Source organism: Lepidochelys kempii, chromosome 9 (assembly GCF_965140265.1).
Source record: "Lepidochelys kempii isolate rLepKem1 chromosome 9, rLepKem1.hap2, whole genome shotgun sequence".
Lineage (NCBI taxonomy): Eukaryota > Metazoa > Chordata > Testudines > Cheloniidae > Lepidochelys > Lepidochelys kempii.
This window is the reverse complement of record NC_133264.1, coordinates 66738947-66755638: the sequence shown is the minus strand read 5'-3', so window position 1 is coordinate 66755638 and position 16692 is coordinate 66738947. Positions and strand designations below refer to the sequence as shown.

Sequence of the window (16692 nt, the reverse complement as noted above, 5' to 3'; positions counted from 1 at the left end):
TGCCTGTTCCTGACTCATGAGGTTTGTATATGTATTTATTTACAGCAGCTTGAGGGGCTGATAGAATGTAGTATGAGTATTCAACTTCCTCCATAGGAGAGGCCGTACAGGTAGGTATGTTTGCCAGTGGGCTCACCTTAATGCATTTGGAGAAATCTGTTGAGCATGATCAGTGGACTAATGTAAAGTGGAGCAATCCTGCCAACTGGCATACTAATTTGTAAGGGAGTTAGAGAAAAGTCATTGTTCGGCCATGCTGGAAGAAGGACAGGAGACACGGGATTTAATTAGGCCACAACTTTATCCTTACATATCTGGGAATACCCAGCAGATAAAACTATACAGTACAAGTAACTGCATAATCTTTTCAATATATTCTCAAGGGGCTTCTGTCAACCCTCTCCCTTACCCATCGTGCTGCTGGGACCTCACCATCCAGCCTCTTGAATGAAGGTTTGGAGGGAGGGGAGTTTGGCTCCCTGCCATACTAGTCGTATGAGCCCTAAGCCCCCCTCCTCCCACCCCCTGGTTTCCACTCTTTTAAAGAATACATCCTTTAAATCCTTTACCAATCTGTTTTCTCTGATTGCTGCTGCATCCCTTCCCTACAGAGTACCTGCACTGGACATCTGCCTCACATTTACATAATGAGTTTCAACGTTATAGCCTAACTCCCATTTCAATTTTGCTCCAACAAAACCCCCAAACCTGCTGAAGGGAAGGCAAAAAAAACCCAGAAACCCCGCTTACCTTGGCCAATCTTGTGGTAAGGAAAAAATTCCTCCCCAGTCCCCCAAGAAAGGAGCAGCTAGCACAGTGCTGCCCACAGCTGATCCTTACAGAACCCAGTATTTCACTACATTCATGGGTTGAAGGATTGGTGCTGCTCCACTTGGTCCAAGTAAAAGACTTTTCTTGCACTGGCATGGACCTATATAATCCCTCACCCCTTTTCTGGTCACCTACGGGGGGACCTGGTTTGAAGCTGCACCAGAAAGTCACTCCCTAGCTCAATAGCCCTTAAAGCAAGTGGTACACACTTTTTCCAACAAGCCAGTTTACAGCCCACACTGCGATGAGGTGCAGTGAGAGAGTGAGTCATAAGCTCTCAAGTGCTGTCTTCCCTGCATGGACCATTAACAGTTTCTGGCTGGACCACAGGAAAGTAGTTCAGGGCTAATTTATATCAAAAACTTTCCTCTTGCTTTATGCATTGCCTTCCATCCCATTTGCTTCAGGGTTTCATAAGAAAACGGTCCTGAATATGGCCAGAATAATCTGTGTTACCAGAATATTTTGCATAACAGTTCTAAAGCTCCAACCTCCTACTTCATCTACTTTCCCAGGCTCCCTTCCTTAACCACAATCCAGTCTGCTCATTCAGTCAGCTTGTTTTGTGAACAGAGCATCCTTCAGGAGCTAGATCCACATTTAGTTTAGTTCACACTTGAGAAAAAAAGAGTACCTTCTCTGCCTATTATAGGGAATCACTTCCAGTGTTTTAAGTCCTATTCTAAAGGCTTTGGACAAAGGGCTCACCCCTGGGTTCCTCAGGGTGCAGGTTTCAGTTGTAGCTGCACTTAGGCTGTCAGAGTTTTCACGTAAATTCTAATCTTAGTTTCTCATTTCCTAGCAGCTTCTTGTATTTGACCACCTGTCATATCCCCATGACCCATTATTTAGGGCTTCTCTCTTTCATTTGAGATGGTTTTCTTGATTTCGAGGGTTTTCTTTATTTTCAAGGTGGTTGAAGGAGTTTCCTTCATCATCCTCAAGTTCAATATGTGGGGAAGAGCCAGTCAGATCAAATCCATCTGCAATGGTGATATTTAGGCTGGAAAGAGTGTAATTTCTTACCTGGTAATTCTATTGGTACACATGAGTTAAACCATTGCAGGACCATGTCCTTCAGTTCTCTGAAAAAATGTTGATGCTCTTGTTCTGTATGTATGTTTATAGTGCGGATCAGTTACTTAAATCTTTGAAATAGCTCACATAGGGTAAGTATGAGTGACAATGGTGGCTGGATCATATGAAAATGCTAAAATTCTGTTGCTTCCTTCCTGATTTTTTTAAAGAAATGGGACTCCTTCATCTGACTGCATTGGTAGAACCAGACTGCACAGAGGAATTAAAAGGTAAGAACAATTTCATTTTAATAGATCGCTGCTAACTTTTTCATGCTGCCAAAATTCTGGGGCCTGATGAGTTTTCTATGGAAGTTAAGGCTGGAGCTGTGAAACTGAACTAACGAAACTGCTTCACTTCATTGCACATCACCACACTTCTGATATGACAGCGAGATGCCATCCATGGCTCTTGGTAATTAAAAGAGGCATGTTAGGCAGTAGTAGGTGCCTGGCTGCTTTATCATACTGTAACATTGAACAAATTTGATGACTTGACAAAATAGATAAGTCTGTAAGAAAACAACTGTTTCTGTCTAAGGATTTTTGTTTTCATAATTAATTGATGACCTGATAAATGGTTGATTTTTATTTTTAGAAAGGCAGTTCCAGTAAATTAAATTGTAGTACATGATCAAAATTGATATTTCTTATCACCATTAAATACACCCTTTTATTTTATACTCAAATACTTTTTTTTTTAGACTCAGGAACAACACTGCTGCTTAAAAGAGACAAAAAGGAGGTCTTTCTGCTTCCCTTGTGTGTTTCTGTCAGCCCAGTGTAGAATTGTTTGGGTGCTGATGGCACACAGTGAAATTAGAAACTTGTGGAATTTCAGGGAGAGTGAGCTCAATGTGCTTTATAACTGCTTGTGCTTTTCAGAAAAAGGATGACAAAAATGTCAGAACATTAATCATTCTCAGCAGAGGGAGCTCTGGGATGCACTTCCATGTATATATCGTAATTAAAGGTATTGTTTCCCTTTCCCTGTACACCAATACAAGAGGCTACTCAGTATCAATTGTAGCTGGAGCTGTCTTCAGTGAATATTAAATAAATATTGCATGATGCCGTACTAAGAGAAGAGGTCAGTTAATAGAGCACCCTATTCCCAACAGTGAAGCAAATTTTATGATGAGAAAATATTGACCCAGTTTTCATGTGCTTAAAAAAAAGAGAGAGAGAGAAGAGAAGTAAGAAACAGGTCCAGGTATTGATTAGGCTTTAAGTGATGAAGAATGAATGTAAAGCTTACTTACAAAATTGAAATATGTATTCTTGCTTTTCTTGTTCCCCCTTTAAACAATTTAATTTGTAATTTCATATCACCTGTTTTTTCTCTCTTTCTCTGTAAGTTATGACTTCAGTGAGTAGTATTTCATGTACTGTAATCTGTAACTATCAGAGCGATTATCTCATGAAGCTGCATTCATATTTACACAAAGACATGGAAGAAGAGAGTAGTGATACAGTATTCCACAAACTGTTCAAAGCTAAAACATTGCAGAGAAATTTTATTCAGATAAACATGGTAGGCTGATTAAAATGTTAAATTAAAACTTTTTAATTTTAATTTATGTAGTTATTTTGTCTGTAGTCTTTAACTTGATATAAATTTGAACTGTTATTTTAACACATTTTATGGACTAAAAATGTGAGGAATCATGGAGTCACATCTATCTGAATAGCAGATTTAGTGGAGAAGTTGCTGAAACTAAATGAAAAGAGAGCCTTTGATAGTAGAATTAGATTTGGTTTATTTTAGATTTGCTTTAGAACTCTGCACAGACTTGTTTTTAGATTGGTTGTCCTAGAAATATCAATGCAGCTCCATGTTCAGGAGTATATATATTTTCCCTGTATAATTGTTCAGAAATTTCAGTTTAAAATAGTAATAAAAGCACTCCAGGCAGTATAATTGTCAAGGTTCCTTCCTCACTCTGAACTCTAGGGTACAGATGTGGAGACCTGCATGAAAGACCCCCTAAGCTTATTCTTACCAGCTTAGGTTAAAAACTTCCCCAAGGTGCAAACTTTGCCTTGTCCTTGAACCGTATGCTGCCACCACCAAGCGTGTTAACAAAGAACAGGAAGAGAGCCCACTTGGAGTTGTCTTCCCCCAAAATATCCCCTCAAGCCCTACACCCCTTTTCCTGGGGAAGGCTTGATAAAAATCCTCACCAATTTGTGCAGGTGAACACAGACTCAAAGCCTTGGATCTTAAGAACAATGAAAAATCAATCAGGTTCTTAAAAGAAGAATTTTAATTAAAGAAAAGGTAAAAGAATCACCTCTGTAAAATCAAGATGGTAAATACCTTACAGGGTAAACAGATTCAAAACATAGAGAATCCCTGTAGGCAAAACCTTAAGTTACAAAAAGACACAAAAACAGGAGTATACATTCCATTCAGCACAGCTTATTTTACCGGCCATCTTACAAAAGTAAATCTAACGTGTTTCTAGCTAGGTTACTTACTAACTTAACAGAAGTTCTGAAGAGCATTCCTGACCTGGTCCTGGCAAAAGCATCACACAGACAGACAGACCCTTTGCCCCCCCCCCTCCAGCTTTGAAAGTATCTTGTCTCCTCATTGGTCATTTTGGGTCAGGTGCCAGCGAGGTTATCTTAGCTTCTTAACCCTTTACAGGTGAGGGTTTTTATAGAGGGGTTTAAAATCAAGAGGGATTTGATAGCACTGTATACAGAAAGATGGTTATCCTTCCCTTTATTTTTATGACAATAATTTTAGGGGATTATTACCTTTTTCAAGTGGTTAATCATTGTTCTTTTGCCTTAATGTGCATAGCAGACAGTACCGCTAGAAATAATGAGGTCTGAGTTGGAACTGTTAGGGTTATAAGGAGTAGACGCCTTGCAGAAGCAGACAGACTCTAGGCTATTACTACTTCCACCTTGAGCAGTTTACTTTCTAGATTTTAAGGCCAGAAAGGGACTATTAGGAACATCTAGTCTGTTCTCCTGCATAGTACATGCCAAAGAATGTCAACCAATCAATTCAGCATCAAATCCATAACTTCTGTTTGAGCAGTAGCATATCTTTTTGAAAGGTCTTGATTAAAAGGTGTCAAGTAATGGAGAATCCACCATATCCCTGGGTAATTTGTTCCAAGGATTAATTACCTTCACTGTTAAAAATTGAATCTTATTTCTAGTCTGAATTTGTCTAACCTCATCTTCCAGCCATAGGATCTCATTATGCCTTTTTCTGCTAGATTAAAGATCTGTGTGCTGTCAGAAATGACTTCCCCATGTTGATACCTGTAGACCATGATCAAGACTCCTCCTAACCTTCTCTTGGATAAACTAAATAGATTAAATTTCTGTAGTCTGTACTGTATTTTCTAGGTCTTGAATTATTTTTGTAACTCCTTTTTGAACCTTTCTAATATATCTACATTCTTTTTGAAGTGTGGAGTTTAGAACTGAACACATTATCCCAGTAATAGTCTCACTAATGCCATATGCATTAGGCCTAATACCACAGCTCTACTTGTACTTGATATTCCTGTGTCTCATTGGCCCTATTAGTTACAGCATCATATTCAGTTAGCTACCATGACCGTAAGTCCTTTTCAGAGTCACTGCTTTCCAAGATATAGTCCCATCTTATAAGTGAGACTTCGATTTTTTGGTCCTAGATTTATAGAACTTCTTTTCCTTTCTTTTTTCCAGAGAGTCCTTTGCTTTACATAATGTTTATAGCGCCATTGTATACAGTGCCATTTATTAGCAGCCTGCTATAGTACAGCTACTATATAGCTTACATCTCCTTAAGCAGGGAGAAGGCTGCAGCCACTACACAGTCCCTCTGGCCTTCTTCATTTTTGGTGGTTAATCATCCCAACATTTTGAGAGCCAACCAAACCCAGGTTATTCCAGTACCTACCATTTTGTTTTTATTAACATATTTTCCCATGCCTAATAGTTTTTGAATGGTCCAAACTAGATGCGAGCTGCACTTAAAATTTAGCTCAACATACATCTGTCAGGCAGGGGTATGAGAGAAACACAGCCCTGATGCCATAGCTATGGCAACCTAACCCCCCACCGCTCCGTGTAGATGCGGGTATGTCAGTGGAAGAATGCTTCTATGGCCATAGCTAACTTTGCTAGGGACAGCGGAGTATTAACGCCTAGGCCGACAAATTTGCAGGGGCGGCAAATTTATAATAGCAGCCAGAGGCTGCTTCCACTGGTGCTGGTTTGCACCCTCTCCCCCTGGCCCTGCCCCAACTCCACCCCTTCCCCGCCCCCTCCCTGCCCCTTTTGGTCCCCTTCCCCAAATCCCTTGCCTCTGCTCTGCCGCCGCCTCCTCTCTTGAGTGCACTGCATTCCGCCCCTTCCCCCCTCCTTTGCAAACCTGTTTCACGCACAAGTACTGTCAGGGAGCCGGGAGAAGCAGGTCCCGGCACCGCGCTCAGGGGAGGAGGTGGTGGCAGAGCGGAGGCGAGCTGAGGGGGGGGAGGGGCAGCAATTACTTCTGGGCCTAGGAGTGGCAAAATCATTAATCTGCCACTGGCTAGGGCAGGTAACAATTGTACACCAACATAAAAGTCCTTCTGTCTGGCTGCATCTACATTACAGGGTTATGCTGGTGTAGTCTCTGTGGTGTAGAGACAACCTTAGGCTTTTGAAGTTCATATTCATTGTTGTGAGGGGAGTGTGGAAGGGGAAGTTTAATCCTTAGTTGCTCTCACTGTATGGGCAAAGGCAGTTTTCCGCAAGGCTTGTTAAAAAGATAGCACTATATCTGATTACATTGTGAAGGCAGTTCTTGGAAAAAGTAAGGCAAATTTATTTATTAACCATTAAAGCAAATGCAGATTATTGTAGTATTCAGGAAAAATTCAAAGATGCATGCTGCCCCCCTTCCCCTGAAAAGCACAATCTCTTGTTTTCAGTGCCTTTTTCTTATCATCGATCAGTGAGGGGGTTGTTTTGTTTGCGGGGATTGGAATTTGTTTCAGTGAGACATTCACAATAACATTCATGTATGTTGTCCCAGATGATTGGCAAAGTCTCTTCTGCCTAGGGACATTGTTGATTAATCCAGCCATCAAGGGCCTAGTGGTAAAATCTGCAGCTGGCAGAGACAAGACTGGTAGTACTTGCAGGACCAGTTTCTTCCTGTTATAATAATTATACCAGGGAGGACTTTGTCCTGTAATAAAGAAACCATCTGATACCATGTCTAGATCTTGGAATACTTTTGACCAAAGGTTTGCTAGTTCACATTGCTTGTAGCTTGTACTAGGAATTTCCTATTCTTTGTGGGCAAATCACTGTTTACCTTTTGGAAGGAGATGTGCTCATTTGTCCACAGAGAGAAGCAAGATATAGTTAAAAGGCCAATGGTTTCACACCATTACCGTTGACTTTTTAACTATATCTTGACTAATCAGACACGAGGTGCAAGTTAGTGAGAAAAGAGCCGGAACAACTATTTCTAATAGTGATGCTTGGTTTACTCACCTTACTATATTGCATTAAATCCACCTTTGACAAGTTATTTTTTTACTCTTTTATAAAGAGAAAAGATGGTCAAAATTTTTAATCCCAGGTCCAGCAAGTATTCTCACTAAATGCAAGTAGTAGTCATAAGAAATAATGTAATAAATATGCAGTATTATTGTAGCTATCTTTTGTTGGACCAACTTCTGTTGGTGAGAGAGATAAGTTCTGTCACCAACAGAAGTTGGTCCAATAAAAGATATTTCCTCACACACCTTGTCTCTCTCAAGGCAGTAAATAGACTGTTGAAGTTGGGCTTGCTATCTTTATTTGGAGTCAGGGAACTGAGTTGGGAACTCAGCCTTATTTTTTCCACTCGTTGTCATTTATCTTCCCCTCTCCCCCCCGCCCGTATTGAAAAAAAAAGTTATAAAATAAACCTGTTATTTTCTTCATCCTAATCTACATTTATACTCTTCATAGAATTTCTTAATGTCAGTTTTCCTCTTTACCTGCTAGTAAAACCTTTCAGTAAAAAGTGGTGTTGTTATGCTTACATAATAGGGGCATGTTGATGGGGTGGGGCGGAATTTTTTCTCTGGTTGTCTTTAAGATCATTGCCTCTCTGACATTCAGAAAACCTCAATAAATAATTACTGCCACTCCAGGCAGGGAAACCCAGTGCCAGGCTTTCTATTTTTGAGAGAGAGAGAGAGACTGGACTGGGTGTGTAGGAAAAGGAGTCACATCAATGAGAGTAGAGAAGGAAGGCTACGAAAAGCAGTTTGACAACTTTAGAACAAACTGATGGTTTGGATTTTGTGGGTTAGCTTCCTCACACAGCTGTGTTACTGCACATGTGTCCTGACGTACAACTAACTTACAGGTAGTTGCTTCAGCTGTGGACCTATCTTGAGCGGAGACTGTACATTTTGATACTGTGTGGTGGTTTTGTGATGTACACAAATGAAGACAAGGCTGAAATAACCAACCTCATTTGCACTGACAACCTACTTGCTAGGATTTGAGTTGAAAGGTTCGTGCATTTAAGTCATTCTGCCATATTTTTGATACTTTTGAAGAATTGATATGTAGCATATAATAGTGTATGTGGTATGCAATAATGAGAAGAGAATTTTATTTCTTAAAAAATCTAGTTATGTTGTAAGTAATGAACCTAATGAGATGTATCCAGAATGCAGCTCTCTTTTAATTTACGTATTTTTAAATCAATGAAGCCTTTCTTGTTTTATCTGTGGGTGGTTTCTATATTTCTAGTCACTGATACTGCATCTGTCACAGTATTAACTGAACACTAGACAAAAAACATTGTCACATACACAAATCACAAAGTTTTGGTGCTGCCTTTCAGTTTTCTCCATCCTGCCTACAAGTGATTACAGATCTATTTTTTATTAATATTGTCAGAGGAAGCTTGTAATTATGGGAATTATATTGCAAAGAGATGTCTTGAAAGGATTCTTGAAGGTGGTGATATCAATAGCTCTAATGTCTCTCAGGAGGAATTCTATATTTGTGTTCTCGATGCTAGAAATGCTGTGTGCCTGGATCCCACTAGTCTCATTTATACTGTGGGCAGTTGAATGGTTCATGATAAATAAAGCAGTCATGGTTGTAAAATGAGAGGGAGGGGAAGTGTCAATCTATGAGAGTAGCCTAGACCATCTCATTGAGGGCCCAGTTAATCTGTGAAGGACCTTGAATTTGATCCATTATTGCATATGGAGATATTGTAGCAAGCAGAGCACATGGGGAATGTGTTTGCAATTGGCCTGAGTAGCTCTTCAGGTATTCTGTGACTTGTTGTGTCATATGAAGCTTTAAGGCCACTACATTGATTCCAAGATACAGAGCCTTGAACTAGTCAGGCCTGGCGTTCACAAATGCAGGTCTGTGTTCAATAGCATGACGTGTACAATCTCCTACCCTGGCACAGACTGGAAAAAGGATTTTGTAGTGGGTGCTGCTACTGTTTTTAGTTTGGTATGTAATATTAGCAGAGTGTGAGGAATCTGAGAACTCTGTTTGCTATCTTAATGATTTAAGGATTAGATACACTCTGTTGAAGGCTGGTATAATGGTGGTTGTCTGTCTTTGAGGTGTTTCCCTATGACCATTAACTTCCTCCTTTCCAGAGTTTATTTGGATTTGGTGCATCAAAAGAAAAGCTGACCCATTAAGAGAGATCCAGGTCCCATACTGCCCTGTTACAATTTCAGCCTAGAACAGGAGAATTCTGGTGCTATTAGCTCTTAAGATTTATGGGAGCTGTAGGCCTGATAGCGAGGGATGTTGGAAGAGAATCTGTATATAAGAACTTTTATTTTGTCCAGTGTGGGAAACTTGAAAGGAATAAGATCCGTGGTTAAGTCTCTCAAGCTGAAGGGTCTGGGAAGAGGCCTACATGGACAGCTGGGTAAAGTAGCCCAAGGAAGGGGTGAAATTTAACTAAACAATCTTAACTAAACGTTGTCATAGCCTGAGAAGGGAATCTGGGGACTGTTGCAGAGTATAGGAAGTAGCACTGAGGAAACAAGAAGAAGTGGATGGCCTAGATAGCTTTTTCTGAGTTCTCCCTCTTGAGGGGGAAGATATCTTTACTGCGATGTAAGCAAAGGGTTAGTAGAATTTGAGTTAGCAGACCCTGACTTTGTTAATCTAGGTCTTGAGTGTCTACACTCATCTGTACTCTCAGGTTAGGATTTGCTGAACCCTGCCTCTCAACCTGGGGCTCCAGTGGCTATACTACATTATGCAAGTCTGAATCAAACCACCCATATCCCAGAATTCCTCATGCCTTGAGATAAACAACTCCTTCTCTTTTTAATCCTTCACCCACTCAGTAACCCGTTGTACACTAGTTGATCTTTGTGTATACTTAAGTGGTGCAGGAACCTTGCTGTTACTGCTGTCCCCAGACCACTTTTGCACAAAGGTTCTGTAAGTCCATTCTCCACTGCATGAGATTGTCCTCTGAGGGCTTACTAATTAATTGTCCACCCATAAAATTAAAAGATCAAGGCATCTAAGAGCCCTGGCAGGGTCTGCAGAATCAGAGATGTTTTGGGGAAACAAGGAAACTTTGAAGATGCACAAAAGAGAGTGGAAAATAATTATCCCATTGCAAAGAAATGGACATATAGGCAAAATTCCTTTCATGTAATGTACCAGAGCAGTGATTTGTTATTTCTCTTTATTCTGATTTTCAAAAAGAGATGACATTTGCCAAAACAAAATACTATTTAAACAAAATTAAAACTTCCAGCATTTGGGTTTTTGCAATTTTTTGACGCCAATGACATAATTTCTGGCATTCAGCCGTATGTCCAGGTCACCATTACTTAAGGTAGTGATGGTAAGTCTTGTTGTGTGGTAATAACAGCTGTATTCACAACATGAGTTTTGTTGGTTCCTCGCATAACCTGTCTTGAGTGTAATGAGATCCATTTGAGAAACGACGTGTTACCTTCTTTAAACGTTTTTGGCAATATGTGAAATGTCCACTCTTCATTAAACTGATAGGATGACTCCTATCAGCGAGTTATTTCATGTAGTCATCCAACTTGGCACTGGAGAAAACCATGTACTGGGAGGCAAAAACTACTGATTGTCTGCCAGCTAAACGTTTTCTCCAGCATGAGGGCTCAGAGTGACTGAGCAGCCAGGCATCGTTAAGACACGGACAAGGAATGCTGACAGAATGTTAATGGCATTAACATACTGTCATCTGTTAGAACCTGTAATCACCTTATAGCTTATTATGGAAAAAATAATTGACTTAAAGAAATGTCATTTCAGAGAAGCACATACTCTTTTTCAGGCAGATTGAAATATGGGGTGTCCGTTGTTTCGTAAGTGTGATGGGGTACCACCTGACATACTGGGATACCGCTGAGCCCGCCTGTTTCACCAGCCTGGGCTCCCTTACACTGTCCTGTTGAGCCAGGCCCTCAAGCCTCCTCCAGCACACACACAGTTAGGGACACAACCAGTTGCAGAAAGACAGACACTGAAATCAGCACTGCATGGGAGGGTTTCAGCTAGGGAATTGCCCAGCACTCAAGTGCATACCCCCTCTGGAGTCTAAACCTAAAATTATATTGTCTTGTGCTGCACAGAGAACTATACAGTGGAAGCTCATGAAATTTGCCCCCTCCCTCAATGTGGAGAACAGTATGCACAGCTTTTGTCGTCCCCCCCGCAGTTATGAATTCCACAGACTGGTTGTAGAGAAAACAAAAACCGGTTTATTAGCTACAAAAGATAGATTTTAAGTGATTATAAAGGATAGCAAACAGATCAAAGCAGATTACCCAGCAAATAAAACAAAAAGCAATATAAGCTTAAAATACTAAAGAAACTGGCTACAAGTAGTAATTTCTCACCCTAAATGTTGTTTTAGGTAGATTGCAGAGGTTCTTGAAGGCAAATTGTTCTTGCTTGCACCTGAAAACTCCAGGTATTTCTTTAACAGGCTAGATACCTTTCCAGCCTGGGCTCATTCCTTCTACACTCCCTCCCCTCCAACCCTTTGTTTCTTAGGGCTTGTCTACACTGGCAATGTACAGCGCTGCAACTTTCTCACTTAGGGGTGTGAAAAACCACGCCCCTGAGCTCAGCAAGTTTCAGCATTGTAAAGCACCAGTGTAGACCGTGCACCAGCACTGGGAGCCGCACCTCTTGTGGAGGTGGTTTTTTTAGAGCGGTGGGAGAGCTCTCTCCCAGCACTCTGCTGCAACCACACAAGCCATGTTAAAGCACTGCCAGCGTAGACTAGCCCTTAGATGTCACAGCAGTCATGTTGGGTGGGGGTTCAGTGAAGAATGACCACTGATTATGTCACTCCCCTGCCTGAAATAGGATTTATATATGGTGGGAATCCTTTGTTTTCCAGGGTGATTTCCTCTCCTCCCCCAGTGGAAAAATACTGGTATTCTATCATGGAGTCCAGTACCAGGGACATAATCACATGACCCTGCAGTGTCAAAGCAGCCGTGAGTCAGAGGTTGTTTGTAGCATCCCAAGAAAGCTTCTGAGGGAGGTGGGAGATTAGCATTTTCAAAGACCAAATGGTCCATTGACTTGTTCCCAGTTAGCCTGCCACACTGATTGCATTCTGTCTGGTGTGCGTTCCCCAGATGCAAACACTTTTGTATTACAGATGTATAGTCTATAGTCCTAACTTTAGATACAAAAATGATACATTCTTACAAATAGGATAATCCTATTCAGTAAACCATAACCTTGTCAGCGATACCTCACATGACCTATATTGCATAAAATACTTTGATTATGACACAATCATATCATTATATTACTATGAAAAAATATGGGATGCAGTGTCAGATGTCATTTCAGAGGAGCCCATTCTCTTTTGCAGGCAGATTGAAATCTGGGGTGTCCAGTGCTTCGTGATTGTCTGTATTAAATTCTGATCTTGTTCTGAACTACGGTCTTTTCAGAAATAAGCGAGAGGAGGCAGTTAGGTACTTCTGTGACCCCCATTTCTGAAGTTGAGTTTATTTTAAACTTGCATTTCTGATATGGAGGCACCCCTTAGTACCTGGAGGTGGTTGGGGTAATTGAAATAGCTCCAATTGTAGGTCTTTTTAATAAGTTAATGACAAAAGGATTATACATGAGCTTTTAGTTTATAGTATTTATCCAAAGATCTTTCCAGTAGCAGTCTACAAAGGTGACATTTTAAAATATGTTGATTGAAAAGCAAGTTCTGACCTACAATTTGTCTTTGGGAAAATCACTGCTAGTTATCCAGAGAGAAGCATTCTCTTTATAGTGCCCAATGAAAAGAGAATTTCTTATTGACGTTCATATGGGTTGTGTGAGTCTAATTGCCTGTGAACAATACTGAAAAATACCCTGCAACAGATCTTCGGTGGAAAGGATGAAAATCTTCATAATTATAGAATTTTTTTCAGACCTATTTGTTCTAAAACCTAGTTCTCTCATTTTAAAAAAATGAAACAAATAGCTTTCAGAATTCCCTTAAGTAGGGAGCAAAATTCTAATGGGAGTTTAAAAGTAGCTACTCACTGTTACCATGTACACTTCAAAGTTCTGTGGCGATTAACATTGCAACAGAAAAGAGTGGCTTGTAGACATAACACTGGTGTCTTGTTATTCTGGTATAAATCCTGTGGTTTTGTTTGTTTTGTTTTTTTAAAGAGAGAGAGGAGAGAGACCCACTCAATATTTTTCATATGTTATTCCTTTAGTGTTGGGCTTTGATTTAAAATGCGGGTATTGAGACCTTTCTCTTGACAAATTCTGCTTACATCTAGAAAGCATTGATACAGCCTCCAAGAAGCGTATGTATTAGGATCTGTTACATCAGGGAATTAAGTCTTGTTCAGAGAGGTTTGCCAGTGCATGGAAGGAAAGTGATACAGGATTGATGCCTTTAAAATTTAGCCTAGGAGATCACAGAATATGAGCTGTCCTTCATAAGAGTTACTTAAGAAATTGATACTCAAACAACGCTGTTAAGTGTTCTCTTGCCATTAGTCACAATGAAAAGTAGGACTTTCTTGCCATGCCAGTATAGGGAAAACTAAACAAATAATGCTACTAATGTCACGTATTGTCGATATTGCATGGAAATTAAAGAAATTTAACATCAACTGTGGTTGAAAATTGCCATTTTTTCTAACAGGGGAAAGTAATGTGAGCCAAATTCTGCCCTCTGTGAAGCCCCATACAAGTGCATTGAAGTCAATGACTCCTGTGATCTCTTGATTTCAGTGGATTTTATAGGGTTTAAATGATGGTAGAATTTGGCCCAGAATAAGGAATGCCACCTTTGAAAAAATTTCGAAGTTGTTGAAACCATCCTGAAGAAATGATGAACACTGTCACCACACTGTAATTAGTATTTATTAGGAATGTTGGTAGTGTAGCATTTAAGGAGGATGTTCTTTTTGATACTGTGTTTCTGGGCTAAGCATTAATTTTGTATCTTTTTTTATAATAGCTTAGTGTGAGTTCAGTTCTATCTACTGAATAAAATGTTCTATTTAGTTTGGATGCCTCTTGAGAATAACTTATATAAAAGTTGAGAAATAGAAAGTAATTATATTGTTTTCCAAATTTCTGTGGTATGTAGCCGAGGAAAGTTTGCCCCCTTTAACTAAGGTCAACGGGCAAATACAGAAAAGTCAGCCTTCATATGCTGCTGAAACTTTAGTATGTCATAGTATTTCATGGAAATATGGAAAAGCTTGTAATAAAACTCAGATATTAATTTTGTAATGTAGACTTTTCATGTTCTCATTTTTTCTCTTGTTTATCCTGCTTTTGCGGTTTCTAATGGCAGGGAAAGGAAGTTGACCAGGTTTATAGAAAGGAAGTCTTGTTCACAGCTCCTTAGCCTCTTTGCTTCCTGGTAGGTGAAGACTTGATGACTGTCTTTCTCACAGGATGGGAGAAGAGGGAAATAGAAAGTTACTAATTGGTCATTCTATTTGCTATATGTCCCTCTTCTCCCATCCTGAGAGAAAGACAGTCATCAAGTCTTGATCACATATAATTAAAAATTCTTTGTTGACATCTTCTCACCAAAACAGATAACCGGAAGGGAAAACATTTAATAGCAACAACGAAAAATATGGCATTACTATTAGGACTGTGCCAATATGTTTCTTGGCCCTATCTCCTCAGGATAGCTATTTAATTTCATTATCCTAATCCTATAAGAGAGGAGCAGAGCAGGTGGAGATTGGATGTGAATTTAATTAGCTCTGAAGTTCTTGCTATTCTCATGCTTCACCTCTGATTAGATTAATTTAGTTGTTCTGCTCAGCTGAGTAGGTGACTGGAGTAACAAAAGAGGACGTAGGCAGGGAATCACTGATTGGGAAGTGTAGCAGCCAGGAGTTAGGAGTGTGGTTGGGTGAGAATGAGAAGCAACTAGGAGACATGGTGGGGACAAAGATATGCTGTTAGAGGTAGTGAGTCATGGAACAGGAGGGGGTTGAAGAAAGAAAAACAAACAAAAAGTTAAAGTATGAATGAATGAGAATGAAGAAACCAAACAAGACAGATGAAATAGGGTATTTTGGTATTGTCTTTCTATATTTTCCAGTAATCTGATATTGCCAGGACAGCAGGGGGTGGAGGGAATAGTTACAGAATTCATTTGTAACTCGATATAAATGACAAAGTGAGTACTAAAAGACTATACTGAAAGATACCAACCATAAAAATTCTTTTTTGAGTGAAGTCCCTTTGTGTATTCCACATGTGGGATGCACACCATTCACCTGAGCCTGGACTTTTTTGCAAGCAATGTACATTGGCCCACACATGCGCCATAGCTGTCCATGTGCTTTCAGCTGAGGGCCATTGCCTCTCCAGTTGCTTCTTACCACCACATGGTCTACGTTGGAATCTTTCATGTCCTCAGCTCCTTTTTACTGCATCATTCCTGTAAGAATTGTACATAGTAAGTTTTTAGTAGTTTTAAATAGTATAGTGTAGCATAAATTATTAGATAGCTTTTTTGTTTTCCACCACCCGGGGACTTTTTCCCTGAGAAGCCTGGGAAATGTCCAGGGTCCCTGCATTCAAAAACTGTGAATGACCAATACTGTGGGTGACCAGTATCAACACTGTCTGGGTGAGGCTCCCGTTTCTGCCAAGTGCAGCATCTTCCACTTCACCTCCCCTCTGAACTCAGGATCAGGAACTGAAACTCAGAAAACAGCTCATGAAGAAGACAGTGGAAGCCCCAATCAGATCTGGGCCCCCATACATCAGCCTTGAAAAGTGGACAGCACCCCTCAAAGCACCATCTTGGGAACAGAGGCTAATTCTGTTAAGCCTAAAGAGAAGGCTTTGCAGGGCAGTAAGAGGCACTCTCATAGACATAAGGACAAATTATCTATGTGCATGGCACACCCCAAAAGAAGGGAAGAGCCAGCACACACGGGTACTAAAGTCTAAGGCTGACTAAATTTTCACAGGTCCGATGATTCCAACACCAGTTCCAGTGGTGAAGATGTGAGAAAGACAGCTCCTGGTACTTCCATCCACTTTGGGAACCGGGGCAGTACCCATAGTGACACCAGTGGACTCTACTTGTGCTTTAGGAATGTCTGAGACATATGTCTTCCCAGAAGACATTTTGCTCTCCCCATCCGCATTGACTGCTCTTATTGGGTCTGTCTATATTCCAGTAGGTTGTAACACCGGAGGAAGAGTCTATCAGAGATTAAGTCATTCCCCCATTCCACCCACTTGCCTTAAATCACAACCATTGGTACAATCA

General features: G+C 40.3%; 1 protein-coding gene across 9 annotated transcripts in view; it reads left to right on the top strand.

Moving 5' to 3' along the window:
- DIAPH2 (diaphanous related formin 2) overlaps nucleotides 1-16692 on the top strand; it is an 811118-nt gene that overhangs the window by 524945 nt on the left and 269481 nt on the right. The gene's annotated exons all lie outside the window — the stretch shown is intronic.